Genomic DNA, 21,974 nt, shown 5'->3' with positions numbered 1-21,974 from the left:
TATTTTATATTAAAAAAAGATTATATATGGTTTTAATTTTCTATTATTGCCAAATTTACTAATAAATCTTGATAAGAAATCCTTTGTAGGGGCTGGAGATATAGCTCAGTGATTAAGAGCACTGACTGCTCTTCCAGAGGAACCAGGTTCAATTCCCAGCACCCACATGGCAGCTCACAACTGACTGTAACTTCAGGACCCAACACCTTCACCTGGGCATACATATAGGTAAAACACCAATGTACATAAAATAAAAAATAAATTCTAAAAAGGAATAAAAATAAAAGAAATCCCCTTTGTATGAAAAATATTTGTCACACATGCTATATGTTAACATGGCTACCAGAGCTTGGGCTCACAGGCTGCCTGGAGGATACTTACATCACTCATATGGAGAAGAAATCCATGGCATCTCTAAGAGTACCCATGACAGGAGATGGATCCAGTGCCCTCAGAACAAGCATTTTCTCTGATATATAGATCCTTCTTTCTGAACCAGGGAGGAATGGATGAAGCTTGTAGCCCCTTTTCAGGATCATGTGTTTACATGCATGCAGAACATACAGTCAACCCAGCAGAAATCAACTACATGAAAATATGGTTATGAAATAGTTCAAAAGTACATTTGTGATATAGTAATGTATATGCATAGATAAAAATCTCTGCTCTAAGAGAGCAGGCAGAGAGTTGAATGTCATCATCCTGTACTAAGTGATGGTAATAAACAAAATACTGTTTAGTACAATAATAAACTACTCATTAATTTTACTAGTCAAAATCACACATGCTTCTCATTGTGAGGTGACATTTTAACTATATTCAACGTCACAGAAAGCACTGAGTTACAGATTAATAAAGAGAAAGTTTTCTCTACCGTCCAAGTTCATATGCCTAGAAATTCTACACATGAACCATTTTTGCCCTGCCAGGTTGAATCCCTATTATCTATGTTGGAATATTACTAGACATGTTGAATCAGGCCTCACTAGCCAAGTAGTAGCTGCAAGAATATGGAAATGACGTGATTCCAGCTTCCTGGACCTTGAACTTTCTCTGTCAAAGAAAACGTGTGTACCTCTGCTCAAGCTCCAGGGATGATGGCCTTCCAAAGGTCACTGGAGTTTCCCTTCTGCACACCCTGCTTCCTCTCTATCTCCTCTCTCCATCACTCTGATTGCTAACATGTAACTCTGCATTGTCTTTTTTCAACTGAGCTCTCCCATCCTTTGCCTTTCCAGCTTTTTCTTCCTTTCTAATCCCATCATTACCCATAAGCAACAGATGGACTGGTCACTCCTACTTCTTCAATAGTTACAGCATTCTTATTGAAAGAAATGCCTGGAGTGCTTTCTCTGTTGCTTCCCACCCTGTCCCTCTAGGATCTCAGACTCAATACTTGTAGAGATGAACCAGAGAACACAGACAGACTGTGTTCTCAACATATCCTCAGGGAGATTACAAGGACTGCTCTTGTGTGATATTTTGATTGCATTCTGACAATAAAGTTTGTTTTGAAACAGAGGGCAGAGCTAGCCACTAGCTGACAAAAATTAATTAACCATAGATTTTTTATTGATAAAGAATAATTAGATAAACACATCATACTCTGTTGCTGGAGTTTCTTTCCCTCCACCTGGTCCCAAAGCCGCTTCAGCCCCAATAAACACACAGACACTATATCAATCATAAATCTGTTGGCCGATGGCTAGGACTTCTTACTGGCTAGCTCTCTCTTAATTATTATCCCATAACTACTAATGTATGTATTTCTACATGGCCTTATCTTACCAGAGAGTGCTTGGTGTGTCCTATCTTCCCAGTCTCTACATGACATCTCTTCCCAGGACCTTCCTATGCCTTCCTTTTCCCAGCCTTCTCCTGGTCTAGTTGCCTCGCCTATTCTTCCTGTCTGGCTATTGGCCAAACTGTTTTATTCATCAGTCGATAAGAGAAACATATATACAAAGGACATTACCCCATCAATGCTCTTTTCTCCTAGGAATTCTGGCCAGCTGAAAGTTTTCACAAAACTTGCTCCCTTGTCATTGGATATGAGCTGTATGCATGAAGGGACTGTCGAATGAAATGACCTGGCTACTTAAAATTTTCGTATGCAAATGTCATTGCGAGTTGGTTGTGACTGTGAGATTCACTGCATGTAGGATGAAGCAGTAAGTGAAGTTTAGGAAGCATTGACTGCTTACCTATGTGGAATATATGAAATTTATTTTTGTTGCATTGTTGGTTTGTTAGATGCTCCAGCTTCATAGAAAAGCATGGTTACAGCTATTTAAATGATTGTGCCTGATCTCAAGAATGCCTCAGTCACAGATAAATACCTGGCAAATGATTCCTAATGTTGCTGAAAGGATAGTGATGTTCAACAAAAAACAGAAGGCACCTTTTTCTTACGTGAAATTAGCTTTCCTTTGTCCTGTTACTAAACACGAGATTTCATCATGGCAAGAACTATCTCAATTACATATAGAACCAAGAGGAAAATATGTTAAATGTTATCAAATTCTGTGTGTAGGGGTGGTCACTGTTAATTTATGAACAACTGTCCAAATGACTGTCTGCTCATTGAAATATAGATACAGGTAATTTTATATAAGTAGATTAATTTTATGTTAACATAATTGTGATTATGACATGATTATCTTTCTGGTTCTATAAATACAGTACTCCATCATTCATTCTCTTGAGGACTTGGTAGCCCATTAAATGGAAGCATCACAACCTATTAGTCAACCCATTTGCTATTTGGGGAAATCTACTTTTGGAAGCTGAACAAACTTGGTGACACAGTACAGTACTACCTCAGTGGCCTGTGTATCCTGGCATTTCTCACACTAGACAGGCTAACATTAGCCCGAGAGCCATTCACTGTAAGAAGCTGGCAGTTCCTTGCTCTGAGACACCAGAGTCCACACATTAAAGGCCAAATTGAATCAACAGATGGAGACTACAAGAATTACAAAGACACTCAGTGCAATTGGCAAAATTGCCCCCTCTTATTCCATGTAGCAGGAAAAGGACCAAACAACTACATAAAAGAGATGCCCAACTCAGTGGCACAAACGACAAAGTAATCCATGATCAGGCACAAGTTCTCAATATTCCCTAACAAGAATGGCACATAGGGTCACATGTTCCAAGATACTGGCTATCCCACTGTGTACTAATTAGAGTTCTCTAGAGGAGTAGAATTGAGAGACTGAATTTTGTGTGTGTGTGTGTGTGTGTGTGTGTGTGTGTGTGTGTGTGTGTGTGTGTGTGTCTGCTTGTCTGCACAGTCCAATAGTGGTTCTCTCTTACTAATGAAACTGAGAACTGGTTAGCTGCTGAGTCCATGAGGCTGGATGGCTCAGAAGTCCCAATCTGGTGCTGAGTCATACTGCCTGAAGGATTCCTGGAAAGCTATTAGTCTCCATTCCTGAAGAAGCTGGTGGAAGAAGGCTGAAGAGGCTGGGTTCCAGCGTCAGCAGAGGACAACCGTGGCAGGAACAACAAGATGTGTATATGATAGATGGACTCACCAGGAAGATACTGAAGTGAACAAGAAAACTGTAACATCTTTCCTCTTGAACATCATTATATCCTGGCTGTCCATCACAAGGTGCCTCCTACATTTAAGGTGGGTGTTCCTACCTCAATTAACCCCAGCAAGAAAATCCCTCACAGGTAAGGACAGAAGCAAACCTAATCTAGATTATTTCTCACAAGTGTGCTTTATGGGAGATTCTATATCCTGTCAAGCTGAAATTCAGTATGAACCATCACATCCATGCATCACCAAAATAGGAGACAGTTGTGCCATCATCCACAGGAATATCAGCATCCATCATCTGGTACATAGAGTTAGGCCTGTCCCCAGGGTTAGAGGATTTCTCATCTTTAAGTAACCAGTGCCCCATATGTAGAAGAGGAAACTAGAACCATACAGGTGCTCATCTTGTTCCTGTGTGTGATATAGAGCTATATGTAGATTAAATGTAAGGTTAGATGAGTAAATGTGGATGATATCTAATTGGGTTTATATGTGGTCTGACACTGAAGAATGAGTAAGAATCGAGAAGGGGACAACTGTAGTCTGCTCGCTTCTAGGAAATGCTGATGAGGCACAGTTTGTGACCCTCCCAGTAGGAATGCAACTATATTCAATGCTTTCCTTTGAACTCTGGATCGACTAGACATCAATGAGTACTTTGATGTAGGGAAAACCTTCTTTGGTGTCACATCTTCTAGTGCCATTTACTGGAGAGATGTCCTTTAAGCTGTTAGGACCTCCACATGTAGACAGACACAACTCTCTCTCACTAGCCTATTGCAAATGACGCTCAAAAACACTGAATCCTTTAAATAGATATTAAAAATATGTTCCTATTTTATAGATGCCAAGATGAATGTCCATATTACATAGATAAGACAGTATGGTATCCACCATTTTATAGTATTTGCATTTTATAGTATTTTATAGTATTTGTACATATACAGGGTTTTTACACATCTCATGGTAGTTACACAGATTCATGGTATTACATGGCACTTACGTAGGGCATTGGATTAGGACCAAAGGAAAAAGAAAGAAAAATGTAGCTTTCATACTCATGGACTTCATGACTTTTGTTGGAGTTTAATGGGAGGGAAGAGGGGACAGTGGCAGGAGGTAAGAGAAAAGATCGAAGTAACTTACCCACCATTACACACAGTATGACTTTCAAAACAGACTCAGAAGTCAGAGATTCCATTATGCATGCTCATCTGAGCATCGAACATTCTAGATCTCCTTGAACTGCTCCACACCTTCCCTGGCCCATAAGATGCTACTTTAACTGTCCAAGAAACACTGAATCTCAGAGGCCACAGAAGCCACCTTTGGCCTCAGTATTGACCATTCAAGAAGAAAATATTGCTAATCCTGAGCAGCAGAAATGAATCCATCATGTGAGCAGTTAATGTTAGCTTGGCTGTGCCTCTAAACAGTCTCTTGGAGTCGAGAAGAACCTGTCCATTTGTTTATTACACTCTGAGCATACCCTGGCATACTGTTGCCAGAAATATCTTACCCTTCCAGTACCGCCCCTGCATTGTCTGCAGGTGCCTTCAGCCACCAAATGAAGCCCTCCACAGCATGAGTGCAATGGGCTATGCTGAAATGTTTGGCAATGGCTGCTGCCTGGCCTGTTTAGCACACACATTTGGGAGCTTTCCAAACAGATGCATACACATCTTCACTTTCTTGGCAGGAGGGCTGAGAATTTAAGGATTCTTGTGGGGAATTTATGCTTTTCTGAAAACTTAACCCATCATGCACACAACATAAAAGAGCATCTATTTAAGACTCGACCTTTCGCCTCCTTCTCTCTCTGTTGTCTGCCTCCCCCCTGCCACCCCCGTCTTTGATGCCTTTTATTAAAGCGTTAGCCTCTTTTCTTTATGGACGGGTGGTTTTCCCTGTCCTGAGCTCTCTAGGGTCTATTTTATTTTCAACAATGATTTCCATTTCCTCCGAATCTATTGTTGTGGCCAGAGACATGTTTCTTTATACAGAGAGTGCTATCAGTAGGGATGGAGGAGAAAGTGTCTGAAAGCCATTTGGAGGCAATATAACAAAATGGGAATAGATAAATGAGAGTAACCTATGATTTTATTACCTTGAGCAACATGCTAACAAGGACAAACTAGGAAGTCCCCGCAACAGCCAGAGAATGGTGAAGTGATCAGAAGCCTGATTGGAAAACTCTAAACAATAACTCCCATTCCTCTGAGTCACTCACTCAATCTCCACATGACCAGAGAGAACAAAGAAAGCCTTGCATATAAGGAAGATTTTATAATTTCATATCTGCCTATATTTGTCTGTGCTAAATACAACCAAGAGCTTGTTAATATTCTCCCCAATGGATACTTGGAAAACTCACCAAATAGGAATTAGTCTGTAAAAAGCAGAGATACTATGCTCTGCAAACAGTGTTGTCTTAGGCTGCTTGAACTGCTGATAAAACAAACACATGAAGAAAAATGAAACGGTTGTCGAAGAATAAGAAAGTCACTCGGCCTCCTTTACATGACACTGCAAGTGATTTTAATAACAGTTGGCTTGATTCTTCTTTGATAAATACACCCATAGAGGGAAGGAGTCCCACCCCCTCCATATGCCTAGGGTGTCCAGGTTTTGTTTTGAATTTGCATCCTTTGGCTGTGTGCTTCTACAGGCTTTCCAGTCCCTTCCTTCCTGTCCTCTCTCACCTCTGTAACCTGATCATACCTGGCATGTGTTCCTTCCCAATCTCTCCCCACTGCTGCTAGCCTTGGCATACAGGCACAGGCAGCTAGACATCTGCACTGTCTCACCCAGTCTATTCTTCAGCTCAGCAGGATGCCCTAAAGAAAGATTCTCAAGCGGGGTCTGACAGAATCTTCACTAGTTAGGAGTTTATTTTTTCCTTCTTTAGGGTAACTGCTTCCCCACGAGATCACAAAGACTTGGAAGCCCCCTGCCTCTGCTTCCCTCCTGGCACCCAGCACTGGGGATTGATGATCCACTGAGGCCAGGGAGCACCCCATGGAGGACTGCTTGAAAGGCCTTGTAAAACAAAGGAATTGTCTCCAAGCAGTTTATCTACATTAGCAGCACTTGATTCTAGATAGACTAGTGCACCAACAACTCCCCCAGAAGAATAACAGTGGCTGAGAACACACTTCCAACTGTGAAGCAATTAGAGTGCTGTTGAATGGCTGATTGCTTGCGTGTGGTCCCCTTAGTTCCCTGGTGGAGCACGCTTATAGTTCTGCAATTGGATAAAATGGATTGGAATGAGCGCTGCCATATAGAACTGCCAGCTGTTCTACTGTTAATAAAGACACTCTGTAGCTATTAATACATCCCATTCTTCCACGTTGTGCCCATTCAAACAAAATATCTTTGTTTTTGGAGGGGGTGTGACTGCACCTGTTCTTGATTGGAGAATCTGTGGCCTGTGGAGGACCCCTTGTTACCGCTCTGCAGCAATTGTAGCTTCCAGGCAGTGTCTGCTTATAAAAGAAACGGGGCATCAAAAAGTAGGACTAAAATAAAAGGGGGGGGTGAAGCTGTGGATGCAACTGAGCTATCATTTCTTCAAATGGTGTTTTGTGTAATCACATTCTGGTTTATTGGGCAAGCTTATAATTTAAACTTGCTTAGCATTTACTTGTAAACAAGTTCTGTGTGACTAATGATTCCTTCCCTTTTTCAGGGGGGTTATTTAAATATTCCCCAGTGTGAAGGCTGATGAATTCTACAAGGTGACGGGAGAGGGTGACAAATGCAACCTCAGGCTAAGTTACTAGCAGGGAAGTCACTTACGAACCAAATAAGTAAAGCCCTTATTTCTCTGACCAGCAAGTACAATGCTTGGCTCCTCAATGTGTTATTGCTGAGGAATTTACAATAATTGGGAGACATAAAATACATTTGGGAGAGAAAATAATCCCACTTGAAGCAAGCAAGCTGTTTATGTTCCCATTGCTGTGTGGACAGACCATCAACATCTACAGAGGAACCTTCTCTTTAACTCTTCCAACAACCAGTTTCTGCTTTTTTGTTACATCTTTCCAGGTTCCCATTCTGATAATTGAGCCCCATCTAATACAAATTGCAGGTCATTTGGTGGTGGCACATGCCTTCATTCCCAGAAAAAGGAAGCAGAGGCAGGGGAATCTCTGAGTTTGAGCTCAACTTGGTCTACAAAGCAAATCCCAGGACAGTCAAGGCTACACAGAGAAACCCTGTCTTGAAAAGAGGAGGGAGAAATAGTGAGAGAATGGCACCCATCCAGTCCCTCTATTGCAACAGGACATGACACTACTACTCTCCTAAGGAGTAATGTACCAAACAAGTGCTAAAGTTTTCTTGTATTTGGGTACCAGAGAGGTTTTTTTTTTTTTTTTAATCCACATGTAATACAATGCCTGTCCCCAAATATTCAAGTACTGATGCATGAGATATGCTAACTGATGATGACAAAACCTAGGACAAGGGCTGGACTGTCCATGGTAAAAGAGGCCTAGAAATGGAGGTAGATGTCATGAAGAATTTGTTTGTATTGCCTAAAACACATAATACAGAACTTTGAAATATATTAACCATCGACTAAATCCTTATTTCGAGAGGAAGGATGGAGGATAGATGATTTGGGATTTTTCCCTTAAAAGGAAACTAAAAATCCACACTAAATTGCCTGAGATATTAAGATGGTTTATCAAACCATACAAATACAAAATGGAGGAGGCATAGAACTCAGAGGATTCACCAGTTCCATTGTTAGTCTATGGGTTTCTGTCACCTCTGCTATCCTGAATAGCATCTTTATCCTTGCATTGCCTGTCCATTTAGTAGCAAGTGGCTGCATCAGTGTCCAGTACTATTTCTATATACATCACCATCTGGGGGAAAGAAAAATACCATCTAAGCATGTAAAATTAACTAGATTTTTATACCAGGAGCTAGAAGAAGGGAAGTGAGAGCATTGAAACTGGCCTACGCCAATTACAATTTATTCTTGTCAAGGGGTGACTTCTATCCTACTCTAACAACCAATGGGAGAATTTCTAATGTTGAAGGTGGAGGATGAATGCCAAAAGGTATCCCCAGTATTTTACAGAAAGGAAAGAAGGGAGGAGGGAAAGATGGAGTGAAGAAAGAGGAGAGAAGAGGGAGAATGGCAAAAGAAAGGACACAGGGAGAGAGGAGAGAAAAAATTGAGAAAAGCCCGTTTGTTGTTGTGCCAAAAACCTGGGTTATTTAAAGTGCAAGGAAGATAAACTATATTTAGAACCGACAGAAGGGTCAATGAATGGAGCATCAATGAGCTGTCCTGAGATGACTCTGAGAATTGGTAACACTCTATTTCTCTTATTCTATATTTGATTAAAATCAAGCTAGTTTGAGATGTACAGCAGCGAAGTGACTGATGATGGTCTACACAGAGATGTTAGAGACAGATCTTCTGCACTCAGAGGACTTCATCCACCGAGATCATCCCCGCTATCTTTACTGCTTCATTTTATTTTACTTTTAAAGAAAGAGTTACAGGCTAGCCTTGACCTTGTGGTCTTCCTGCTTCAGCTTTTAAAGCCCAGATCTTAGAAATGAACACCACCATGCTTGGCTTTGTGTCTGTCCAGAGCCCACACAAACATAGATCCGTGGTATGAAATTTTAAAAGAGCAAAACAGGCTAGCAAAATGTAGCAAATATCAAAAGTGTGAGAAACATAGTATCAGAAGTTCCAAGTTCAAGTCTATTCTTCCAAATTTTATACAAATTTGATCACATTACATAGTTTTCTGTCTATGAAATACCTTGCCTATAACATAGAGATACTAACTACCTCAAGGTGTGTTGTAAAGACTAATAAGCTATAACAAATACATTATAAGCATTAACTTCTTTTTACACCATTTTTTGTTTAAATTAGAAACAAGCCTGCTTCACATGTCCATCCCGGCTCCCTCTCCCTCCCTTCCTCCCCACCCTCCAGGAGCCCCCCACCCCATTCCCCCTCCGCTCCCCAGAGAAGGTAAGGCCCTCCATGGGGGATCCCAAAGTCTGTCATATCATCCAGAACAGGGCCTAGGCCTCCCCCATGTGTCCAGGCTGAGAGAGCATCCCTCCACATGAAATGGGCTCCCAAAGTCCATTCATACACCAGTGATAAATACTGATCTACTACCAGAGGCCCCACAGATTGTTGAGGCCTCCTCACTGACACCCACATTCAGGGGATCTGGATCAATCCCAAAGCATTAACTTCTTTACTACTTGATTTTCTGTTGAGGAAATACCTTTGGATCAATTGTAAAACATCCAGGTTCAGTTATTAGTTGCAGATACAGCATCTGACCAGATCCAAAAGACTCCTGATACTAGACTTAACATTTAACAGTTCCTGTGACAAACTAAGTTCTTCTTTTCTGTGCCTCACTTTCCTTCAATAAATGTTTGTTCTCTTTGTATATAGCCATTGTCTCTAGTGGACCAGATGCATGGGAGATCCAGGGAAGCAGATATGAGAAGAAAGGAGAGATGGGCATTTAGGTGAATTATTCATGAGAGTGTACACTGTCACTACAGGTGGATATCATGGGCATTTTGCATATGAATCTCTGTTGGCAAAATAGACAGAGACAGTCTTGGCTTTGCTCTTTTCTCTCCCCAAATCTCAGTTGTTATTGTGTAATACAATATGTGGATTTGAAAGGAGCATGAAACTTTTATGGCTTAGTTGCCATCTCAGTACGTAGTCTCAAAATGTTCTAGCAGCACTTTCAGGAATACCCATTATTCCAAATTTGAAGTCTATGAACAAATCCTTAACTTCCGTGTTGGTGAGTAAGCTAGCTAAACAATCCTAACATTGAAATCCAGTTGCTTATAATTCCTTGATGGGCTTTAATGAACACTCAGTTATTCATTTCAACTCTATACTCTCTCAGGTTTTCAAGTTTTGTGAATTGACTTATTAAGGCCTAGATACACAGTTACTTTTAAACAGCATTCCAAAAACTTCACAAATATCATTGTAAATTTCTTCCATATGATAAATAGGCTTCTTGCTTAGTTTATTTTCTCATTAGTTGATTCCTGGTCCTATGGTATAATATGATGACGAGGTGGGGGGGAGATACTTCTGGGTCTAAGTACAAAGACTCAGAAACTACAGTGTAGGCAACAACTTGACATTTAGTTCTAATTTTCTCTGAGGGAAAGAAATACTGTGTCCATCTGGTGCATTGTGTAGAAATGGGGTGGCACAGTGGATAAATAATGAATTACTAATAAGCTAGTTAACAAAACAAAACAAAGGCCATTCATTCTGAGGCAAGAAATACTCAAGACAAACTGATCTGAAAATAATGGGAGGCAAATTGGCATTAAAATAGCAGTTTCTCAAATGTTTTTTGTGGATGCTTTCTCCTTGAGAAGGTAAAAAGGGAAAGATTCTGTTATCAAGAAATACACACAAAGTGATGTCTTACAATTAAAGCAAATCAATAATACTAGTTGACTTATTGCCTGTATCTGACTCCCTTTTTTCTCCTTGATATACTTACAAACATCCAAAATTTATAAAATATTTCACTAAATACAGCATTCTCTTCCATAAGATATCCTTGGATCTTTTTTTTCTATTTTTTGCTGGTGATTTTTTTCTATTTTTTTATTTAAATAGAAATAAGCTTGTTTTACACATCATACCACCCTGAACATGCCAATCTCGTCTGATTCTGGAAGCTGATCAGGGTCAGGCCTGGTTAGTACTTGGATCGGAGATCCTTGGATTGTGTTGTGCATTGCGAAGACATAGGGAATAAAAGGACAGTATGATCTCAAAAGTATCCACATGAAATATTTCAAAAAAGTACTACTCCAAGGGAAAGATGACACCATAGTCATTAGGATGCTAATAATATCAACTATATTCTTAATCATTACTTCAAGAACACTGCCTTGCTGGTGGCTAATGCAGAAACCTATGACTGGTCAAAGCTAAGCATAAATAGCTGTTGAGGCTCAACTCTCAAGGGGACAAATCTGTTTACTATTCCAAGGCTCAGGGAGACTTGTCATGAGAAGGCAGGAGTATAAGACCCAGGAGAGGCAGAGAAGTGCTGTTCCAGACATAGTATGTATGACCTTCACATTCATGAAGTCATAGCAGCTGGATTTACCTGCCTAAGGCCTGCTCACAATGGGGTTCTTTGCCATTCCAGCATGGATAGAAGGAGGGATGTATGAGGTTTCATCCCTCCTTGAAGAGTCTTTGACAATTAATAGGTGCTGGGTGATGGGGAGGAAGGTTTTTCCCTTCAGTAGTGTAGGTACTGATAATCTGCCATTGCTCCAATGAATAGCTGCTCATCCATGTTCATGCAAGAAACTCTTAGTTAAACTAAGCAAGTAACAAAACAAACAAAAAGAGGAAAGTAAGAAGGGGAATTGGAAAAGGGAGTGGGAATGAGAAAGGGTAATGGGGGGGGGTTGAATATAGCCAAACTATAATATATATGTGCATGACATTGTCAAAGAGTAATTAATAATAAAAAATAACACTACCTTATATTTAAATTCTTCAATAAACATTTATTTTGTTGGTAAAACACTAATTTTTCCTAGCTGTTTCTCAATTTAGGTCAGTGGAGATATTAGAAGGGGTATTTAGAATGAGGCAATACATCAGCTAAAATTTGGAAGGAAATATAATAAATGGAGAAATGTATTACTTACCTTGTAACTTCAGTACATGAGTATGTGATCAACTGTATAGACACACACTCACTTAAAGCCTTAATCAATCCCTTAATAAACTTCATCTCTCTCCTCTGCACTGTGTTTCATCCTTTCCGTCCAAGACATATGACCTACATTATAGTTATAGCAACTGAATGCAATGTAATAGCCTGCAATTCTACACAGACTGTATTGAGTACGGCTGTCAGTGGGGGGCTAAGCCATGAAAAGGGGGAGAAAAAGACATGAAAGGAGAAATGCTCCAAAGCAGGTAAGAGTTGTAACAACAGAACCAGACTGCTTAAATCTTGTTTGGCTTTGATGCTTGCTAGGTACATGCTCTTGCACAAATTGTTCAACTCCTCTGACATCATTTCCCTATTTGCAAACCTTTTTCATATGGAATTTGCAAGAACATTAAATCACAATATCCAAGCACCTAGCTCTGTATGGGCATTCCACAACAAAAATGTTCCCTGAATGTTTAACAGATTAATAGCAATAGCACGTGATAATGCTAGGTGAGAGATGGAAACAAGCCTCTAAATAAATACAGATGAGGGACTAATTCCACTAGCCTGGAGGATATGAGCTCAGGAAACATTTCCCAGATCTGCTGTTGTTGTTTGTTTGCTGTCACTAAGACTTGGGGGGGGGTAGTCACAGTCATGAGAGAGAAACAAATGGTAGTTGGGTGTATATCAGCATAGTGACAGGAGGAAACTCATGTCACATGAAATGATGTGTCACAGCAAGAGAAAGACAAGCCAGGTAATATATTCATTAAAAGACAAGTCAGCTGGCATGTTACTTTCCTAAATTTGCCATAACAAAGTGAGACAAACTTTGCTTGCTCATAATTATAGATTCTCAACATGTAAAATATTTTTTTAATTTACTTACTTTATATGTGTGCATGTTTGCTTGTATGAATATATGTGCACCATATTTGTGCCTGGTGCCCATGGAGTCCAGAAGAGAGCATTAGGTCCTGTGTTACAGATAGTCATGAACCTCCATGTGAGTGTGGGGAACCAAACTTGGATCCTCTGCAAGAGCAAGTGCCCTCAACTGCTGAGCCATTTGTGCAGCCCCAAGACATGCAAAATTAAGATGCCAATAAGAAGGGTCCCTCCAAAGGCTGCAGAAGAATCCTCCCTTATTTGTTCCCTCCTGATGCATTGTCTCTGGCCATTGTCTTCATGTAACACACACTTTCCCTGAGTTACTTACATATTCTTCTCTCTGTGCATGTCTGCCTCTATGTCCATGTTTCCTTTTCTATCAGGACAGTAGTCACGCTGAATTACAGCCTCTCAGTCTCAGTAGCACCCTCTTTACCTTGTGAAGAGCCCAACTCTGAATCAGTTCACATCCTGAGGTAGAGAAGCATGTGTCTTTTATAAGACCATTGAGGCCATGGCTCTCAGGCAGGGGCACCTGCAATGCTGTATATTCACTCAATTTTGCAGAAAATAAAGGAAAATGAATGGAATCGTTCAATCATATCACACTCTTAGAATATACTATGGGGGGCTGTTGAAGAGGAAATTGACAGCAGGGAACATGGAAAGAAAGACACCATGAGTGAGGCTTGTCACAGCCCAGTTATGATATCCATCTTGGTGTAAGGTACATGTCTGGAACAAGAGAGGAAAAATATAGATGAGCTTTGGACAGCAAAGTAGATTGGGAACTGATATTTAGGTCTCTATCCTCTCCAGAGAGGCCAGCTGCCCAAGCCTTTCTTCTTGTTTACACACACACACACACACACACACACACACACGAATATACACATGATTCTCTTATTTTCTTTTTTGACAGGTTGGTGAAACCTGCTACATAGCCAAGGATGACCTTAAGCTTCTGATCCTCCTGCCTCCACTTCCTGAATGCTGGGATTATAGGGATGTGCTGCTACACCTGGTTTATGTGATATTGGGGCTAGAACTCAAGGCTTCATGCTTCATGCACGATAAGGAAGAACTCTACTAATTGAGCAGCATTCCCAGCTCAAATGTGTTTCTAAATGGAACAAAACTCCTCACAGTTAAAGCCCGTATGCGGCACTTGGCTGTATGTCTATGCAAGGATTCAATATTTACCTGAAATTGAAATCTTACCAGGCATCCTATGAATCATTTGCTAAGTCTAGCAGCCTTAATTAGAATAATTGGCTTGGTTGGAAACAATAAAGAAAAATTCCAAAGAATATGAGTAAAAAACATTTACTTTTCTAGGTAAATAAGAATTATAGTATTGTTGCTGTGATAAATAAACACCATGACCAAAAACTACTTGGGCAGTAGTTTTACACTTTAACTTCACTGTTCATCACTGAAGGAAGTCAGGACAGGAACTCAAACAAGGCAGGAACCTGGAGGTAGGAACTGATGCAGAGGCCATGGAGGAGTGTTGCTTACTGGCTTGCTCGTCATGGCTTGCTCCAACTGTTTTCCTCCAGAACCCAGGGCCACCAGCCCAGGGATGGCACCACCCCCAATGGGCTGGGCCCTCCCCCATCAATCACTAATTAAGAAAATGCTTTACAGCCTTGTCTGTTTACAGCCGGATCTTTTGGAGGCATGTTTTCAATTAAAGTTACATCCTCTCTGATGTCTATACCTTGTGTCAAGTTGAGATAAACTAGCCAGCACAGGCAGAAAGACTGCAAGTTAGAGTACCTGCCCTATATAAGGTAAGATTCTGTCTTGAAAGAACCCAAAGCCCTCAATACACATTATCTAGCAAGAGTTCATTGGAGTCAAAGATTAGGAAATTGAAAAGTTGAAGAGATACAAATAGAAACCACGTTGCTATTCAAAGTCCAATGTCCAAGTTCTAGAAGGGTCCAGAAATGCAGTCCTAACTTGACTCAAACTGTCCTAGATGTTTGAAACTAAGAGCAGTAGGTACAAACCTGGGATACTACAGGCTGACAGCCCTGTCTGAGAACCCACGGTGTCAGTCCAGAAGCCTTTGTCATGTGGCAGACAGGACGGTCCCAGATCCACCTCAGTGCTGGTTGGGGATCTAACACTGTTACCAAAGGTACACAATGAAGAGGGATATTCTGTCTCTTGGCTACCTTACTCGTCAGAGTCCAGTGCCCAGATTTTGTTCTTGCCTTTGCTCTGCCTCCAGCCTCCTGTCCTAGGTGTGGCATTCCACACATGAGGGGATCACCCTATAGTCAGTCCCCTAGTGAGAGCATCCTATTCCCCTAAAGAGTCTGGACTTGCTTGAGGTTGAGCCTGTCAAGAGTCGACATTGGCATAGTGACTTCTACTCTGTTTCCCCGGGCACATTTCTCTGATGCTCACTGCCCCAATTTCACAGGACACATTTTCTACTTAACATTTAAGCCTCAAATGTTCAGTCAGATCCTAATCCAGGAGCTTAACACATTTGATCTAATGTTTGTTTTGGATTCCAATGGAAACCTTGAGAAAGCCGACAGTAAACAAAACCTTTTCTGGCCCATTATCTGCATAACTTATTCTTCCTTGTACAGCAGTGATTAAGTATGATCAGGGCTTTTTTTTGTGTTCACAGCAAGGACTGAAGCTCATGAGAACCATGCAGGTGACCTGGATTTCCCTCCACTGGTGTTCCCACCTGGAAACGAGATATGGTTTTTATGGGCAGTAGCAGTGTTCATTCCATCACTCATCTTTCTTGCATAAGCTTCTAGTATAGAATAGTCTAGTATAGAATCTTCAGATACCATCACAGGTTTCCTAGATATTTGGTTTTGGGGGTTTTGCTACTGTTGTTTATTTTTTAAGTATTGGAGACTGAACCCCAAGGTCTCATACATGTAAGGCAAGTGCTGTACCAATCAGCTACATCCCAGCCACACCATAGGCATTCAAATGTTCATTTCCTTCCTGAATGGAATTATATTTAGTTTTTGAGTGAATATAAACCCAGAGTTACTCCCAAACCAGAAGTCCTCAGGAAAATACAACTGGTTTTCTTTTCAGTATCTTTCTAGGGTCATTCCTGGCAATAGTTTTCTGATTATGATGCTATAACCAAACCAACAAAAGTTACATCCTTGCTCTCTACCTAGCACATCAGATAATTGTTCAATGAAGATAATGAACAGGATACAAATATGGATAGCCCAGTGGGGCAGTAGGGTCATAGGATGCATTTTAATTGTTCACTTACTGTGTAACTCCATTAAAAGTAGACTTTTCCAAGCTAAATATGGGAAGAAAATTTTCTAATAGGTAAGTTAAATATAGATTAAATTGTAATGGAAACTCCATGGAGTTTTGTCCTTGAGTCTGTTGTGTTTAAGTGGGCCATTGCTGTAATTAGGTATCTTTAGGAGGCCTCTTTCAAAACCAGAATAGAGCTAAGGACCTTTGAGAACTCTTCCCTCTGTTTCTGCATTCGGCCTTTTCAAACTTGCATCTTATCACCAAGCTACTTTAAAAAAAAAAAAATCTCATCACTATGGTCCCGAATTACCTCTGATGGTAAATTACTCAAATGGAGTTTATGTGAGGGAGGAAAGGCTTTTAAATGGATTTGATAAAACAACTTCTTTAGCAAGTCATTAAGACAAGAGATCTCAGCAGGGGGAGTTGCTCAGATGAGAACAAAGCCTGACCTCTTTTCGGTCCTCTTTCCCTCCCATTTTACCTCCAGAGTTCTCTTCCTCCACCCCCACTCTCCCTCCTTTACCCCTCTCTCTTTCTTTTTGTATTGTTCAGTATAACCAATTCCCCAAATCCCTACTTTTTGAAAACATAGGTTTCTAGCAGTGTGCAAAACCCTTTCACTTTCAGGACTGTAAAACATTCAACATGGAAATGTAGCCTGGGGAAGGAGAAAACTCATTCCAAGTTCACGGGTTATTCTAGACACAGTGAATGTTGAAGACAAATGCTTTCTAAAGGGTCTGGTGATGGCAATAGGATGGAGGAACTGGAGAAGATGGAAGGCAGTGGGAGCTCCCAGAGATAAATACAAGAATGGGGTTCTCTAAAAGCCCCTTTGTGATTTGGGGCACAGTATTTACTTGCTGCAGAATTTTTATGCTAGCAAAAATTCTGTGTTGAAATGTGGATGTTACTAGTGGATGACCTTAAAACCCACTGTCTACCTGAGCACACAAAAGAGGTCAATACAGTTATCCTGAAAGACTTGCATGCAACAGGACAGCCCTGGTAGAGAGAACATTGAATGAGCGAAATTACAGTATTATCTAGGTAGCAGGGCACAGAAAGAAGTTCCAGATTTCTACCCAGAAGTTAGCACCTTCTCTCCACATATAACTAATTAATCCAACTCCATACATAATTACAGTAATTGTCATGAATTTGTATCCATAATTACCAATGTTGGCTATAGTACTTTATCGCCTTTAGTTTTGGTTATTAGGCTGGATCTATAATCCAGGTTTGAGAAACTCATCCACTAGATTTTTGCAATCTACTAAGGATTTGAACTTGTCCAAAACCACAGGGAAAAGATGGCATTTCTTTCATTTCCCTTATAAAAAGAAAACTCCATATGTGGAAAGGAAGGGCTGTATCCTACTATTCTTCTCAAGTCACTTTGCTTTGCTGTGCCAGTGAGAAACAGCTTTCTGAGGCCAGCAGGTATTGTGGCAAACTATGATGGAAGGATGAAACAAAGAAGTGACCAATGCTGACTGTCATTTCCAGTGGGAAAATAAATGTTCGTTTAGGACATTTATGTCACAGTTTCCTGAGAAGGTAGGTATCTTGGTGCCTGAACGATGACACAGACCTATTTTTCCTCATGACATTTTCCATATGGGCAAACTTTTGGGTGCCCTTTTATCACGAGGTCACAAAGAGTCAATGCCCATGCTACACATGACATTGCTCATGTTTTGTTGGACTTCTCATTTCTCCTTTAGTCTGGTTTAATTGTAAAAAGAAGATGATGCCGATGGGATGTTGTAAAAAGAAGACAACATGATGCTGGTGGGATGTTGACAGTGGAGGCCATGCATGGGAGAAGGTGGAAGGTGGACAAGATCGTTGAATGATTTTACTGGGAGCCTAAAACTGCTCTGAAAATACAACCCATATTAAAAGGTGACATGAATCTAGTTACACACTCCTCTTTCTGGCTCCTTCTTAGTCCTGTAAGTTAGAGTTATGTCTGCAGCTAGGTTATGGCTATCTTCTTGAGACCCAGTGTTACATTAACTTTTCCTAGAGAGAAGTGAACAGACTTCTACTGACCGCACATAGGGTACCAATGACAAAATGATGCAAAGATTCCAAGCACATCTATAAGTCTTGAAGTTTTCTTACAGGTGCATGGCTGAGGGGTTGTAGTATGTTGATAACAGAAAGAATTAGAGACAATTTGAACAGCCAAATAGTGAAATTGTTTGTTAAGCTGGATTTGAAAACCAAGAACTTCAATGCTTTTGCCTACCTGTAAGGTGCTTTCTTTGACTTATTTGTAAAACATAGAGAGTAATATTTTATTTGAATCTAATTTGTGTTGAGTCATAGGACAGGCAAGACTCCTGTCCTACCTTTGGAAATCTTATAAGTATAAGGTGTGGTAATATCTTGCTTATACAAATAACCCCTGTCTGAAGCCAAAGAATGGAGCTTGCCATTACCTAACCATAGAGGTCTGAAGGTCTGTACAGACAGACAGGAAGTAAGATAGCTGGGTGGAAACAGGATATAAGAAGGGAGAAACAGGAACTTGCTATCTTGTCTGCTGAGATGCAAAGGAGGTAAGGCATAACTGTGGCTTGCTCCTTCTCTCTGATGTCTCAACATTTTCCTCTATATTTGACTCTGGTTTTTTATTAATTAGTCCAATTAAGAACTCCACTTACAATAAGGTGTTAAGGGAGAAAGATTCTGAAGTTCATGATTCTTTTACTGTTGGAATCTGATTAAAATTTCAGTAAGATCACTCTAGCAGCAACATGGCTTTCAACTTACCTTGGCCAGTGGTTAGTTTTATTGTCAACTAAACATAAACTAGAGTCATCTTAGGAAAGGGAAGCTCAATGAAGAATTGCTACCATCAGATTGGCTTAGGGTCATGTGTGTGGGGAATTGTCTTGATGTTTCCTGGTATCATCAGCTCTAAGCAGTCTGGTCTAGGCTGTAAAAGAAAACAAGCAAAGCAAGACAGTGAGAACAAATCTTCCCACCATGCTCTCTGATTGAAGAGGTTCCTGAAGCCTTGAGTTCCTGCCCTGAATACCCACAAAATGATGGATTGTGGCCTGGGACTTGGAAACTGACATAAACTCACAAGTTGCTTTTGATCAGATTTTATCACAGTATCAGAGAAATAAGCTACTTTGAACACCACAACAATAATCTTCCTGAACTGTGAGCTTCTGTTTCAGTGTCCTGAAGCTGCACCTGTTTGGTTTCCCCTTTAGTGGCAAAAGGTAACCATTCAAGTCAATCACTGAATCATCCCAACTTTGGAAAGTTCTTCTCATTCACTCCACAGAGGGGCAGATGCTACAAAGTCTCTGAGCCTCTCAAAAATCACACCAAAGAATCCGAACTGAATAGGAACCCTCACAACCTTCATATGACCACATCCCAATTGTTAGGGAACAGCAAAACATGACTTTAAGTTTCACTATCTGCTTCCTCTTGAGTTCAAGGTCCTCCCTCACACTGTTATCAGGGATTTTGAGTCAGAAAAGGAACACAAAACCTGGAAGGTTGGCATTTAGGGACAGACATGAGACCTGATTTTTTAGAGTCTTGGAATTGCATTTCCACTTCCCTGCGTTGATCAGCACACCTAGAAACCCAGGACCTCATTTTTGGCTAACCCAGAATTCCAGCACCTGCTGGAAAATCAGGAAAAGTATGCTGGTTTAGGATTATGTAATTGGAATGTTAAAGTTCTCTCACTTATGAAATACAGAGTTTGGACTGACCCCTAAAACCTACAGAAGTTACCATTACACCTTGTAAGATCCTGGAAGTAATCAAGTGCTTTCCAAATTCCTATAACACAGAACTTCTATTTGTGATGCTATGTGGACAATATTCAAGTCGAACCAGTGGTTAATGTCTCTGACAGTTCCACAGTGCTTTTCCGAGATTATTGATAGCAACTTCTCAAGCAGCTTAATCTACTTTAAGCCTTGTTAGATACTGGGGGAACCAAAGTGCAATCACGAATGTTTAAGGAAATGACAATCAAATTTGCACACAATTTCTTTGTGTCCAGGCAGAGAAACATTGTGTCTAGGCAGGGAAAACAGCAAATACAATGATCCTAAGATCTTAAATTTGACCATAGGAAGTGTTTGAAAGAAGAAGACTGGTGTTTACAGGGAAGCATGATGGGAAAAGAAGACCCAGGAGGAGGCCAGGTTCAACCCATAGTGCCTCTAAGACTGCACTTCATTCTGAGCACTGCACTGAGCAGCACCTTCCAATGCAAGATTAATGGAGTGAAGGCATCTGAGTTAACTGCCAAGGTATGTAGCTAGGTAGAGGCTGGGAGAATTAAAACATTTTAGCTGAAGGAAGGAACAGGAAAAATAGTCAGAATACAGAAGAAAAAAAAACAATTAGGGGAAAGGAGAAGGCATTTGAGGTAAACGAGGTGTCCCTGATAAAAGTGGAATTTTCTTGATATTTTTCAAAAGCCACTGGGGTTGAGCTTCACTAAGTCAAAAATAGGAGGCTACACATGACAGAGGGGAGTGAGCAGGTGTTAGGATTGTTGCTGTTACAGTCCCCACTATGCAGGGCCATAAGGCACTTGCATTTGATATATATGAGGGTTCTGTATGTCATTAGACCAGGCTTATGGCCAAAGGCTAACAGTCTTCCATACTCCATTTTTCTTTTCAGCATCTAACATAAGGCTATTGTATGCTCAATACATATTTCTGGGTCTCCTACTTTACTCACAATTTTCTGTCATTGCCAAATAAATCACCTGGATTTGTACCAAGCCTGGTAGATCAAGAAAACTTCCTGTAGGTACTGATTCCTGCTTAACAGTCAGTGAAGCAAACTCTCTTATTTTGGCCTATAAAATTAACAAGACAGCCAGTTTGTTAAGATGACTCTTCTTGCTTGAGTAGAATTTTATTACTTTACCTGAAGTACAAGGCAACATCCCCAGGGAAGACAGTGTCATAGGAAATAATAACACCTTGCTTATGGAAAGTAGTTTCCCCAGTGCTTTTGCATGTATAATAATGCTTCACCATAGCAACTCAAATTAGACAATGCAGATGTTATCATTTTCATTTTGAAATTTGGAGATTAAAGCTAAAAGTTTGTACAACAAATATAGTAGAGTCATAGTGAAAGACTTGTCATCCATATCTTTGTCATTGTTAGGTTTTGGTGGAAAGTAATTTTAGGGGGAGGTGCACATATCACAATTTTATCATTTGAGTAAGAAAAGAGCAATGGGCTTTCTCTGTCCAACTTTTATATAAACTATCTGTTTATTTTACTAAATAAAACTTAACCCAATATTTACAATGCACCAGAGACTATTGTAGTCATTGGAGGAGTAACAAAAATCAAAAGCAACTGTCCTGTTGTTTACATTTTGGTGGGAGATAAAGAGACATAATCTACTAAACTGTGTTGGCCATCAGATGGTCCTCCGTTTGTAAGCAATAATAAAACAGGGAAGGTAGCTGGGAGCAGTAGGGATGGGAGTAAGTAACATT

This window comes from Cricetulus griseus, chromosome 2, assembly GCF_003668045.3.
Source record: "Cricetulus griseus strain 17A/GY chromosome 2, alternate assembly CriGri-PICRH-1.0, whole genome shotgun sequence".
Classification (NCBI taxonomy): Eukaryota; Metazoa; Chordata; class Mammalia; order Rodentia; family Cricetidae; genus Cricetulus; species Cricetulus griseus.
This window is presented reverse-complemented; position numbering follows the sequence as displayed.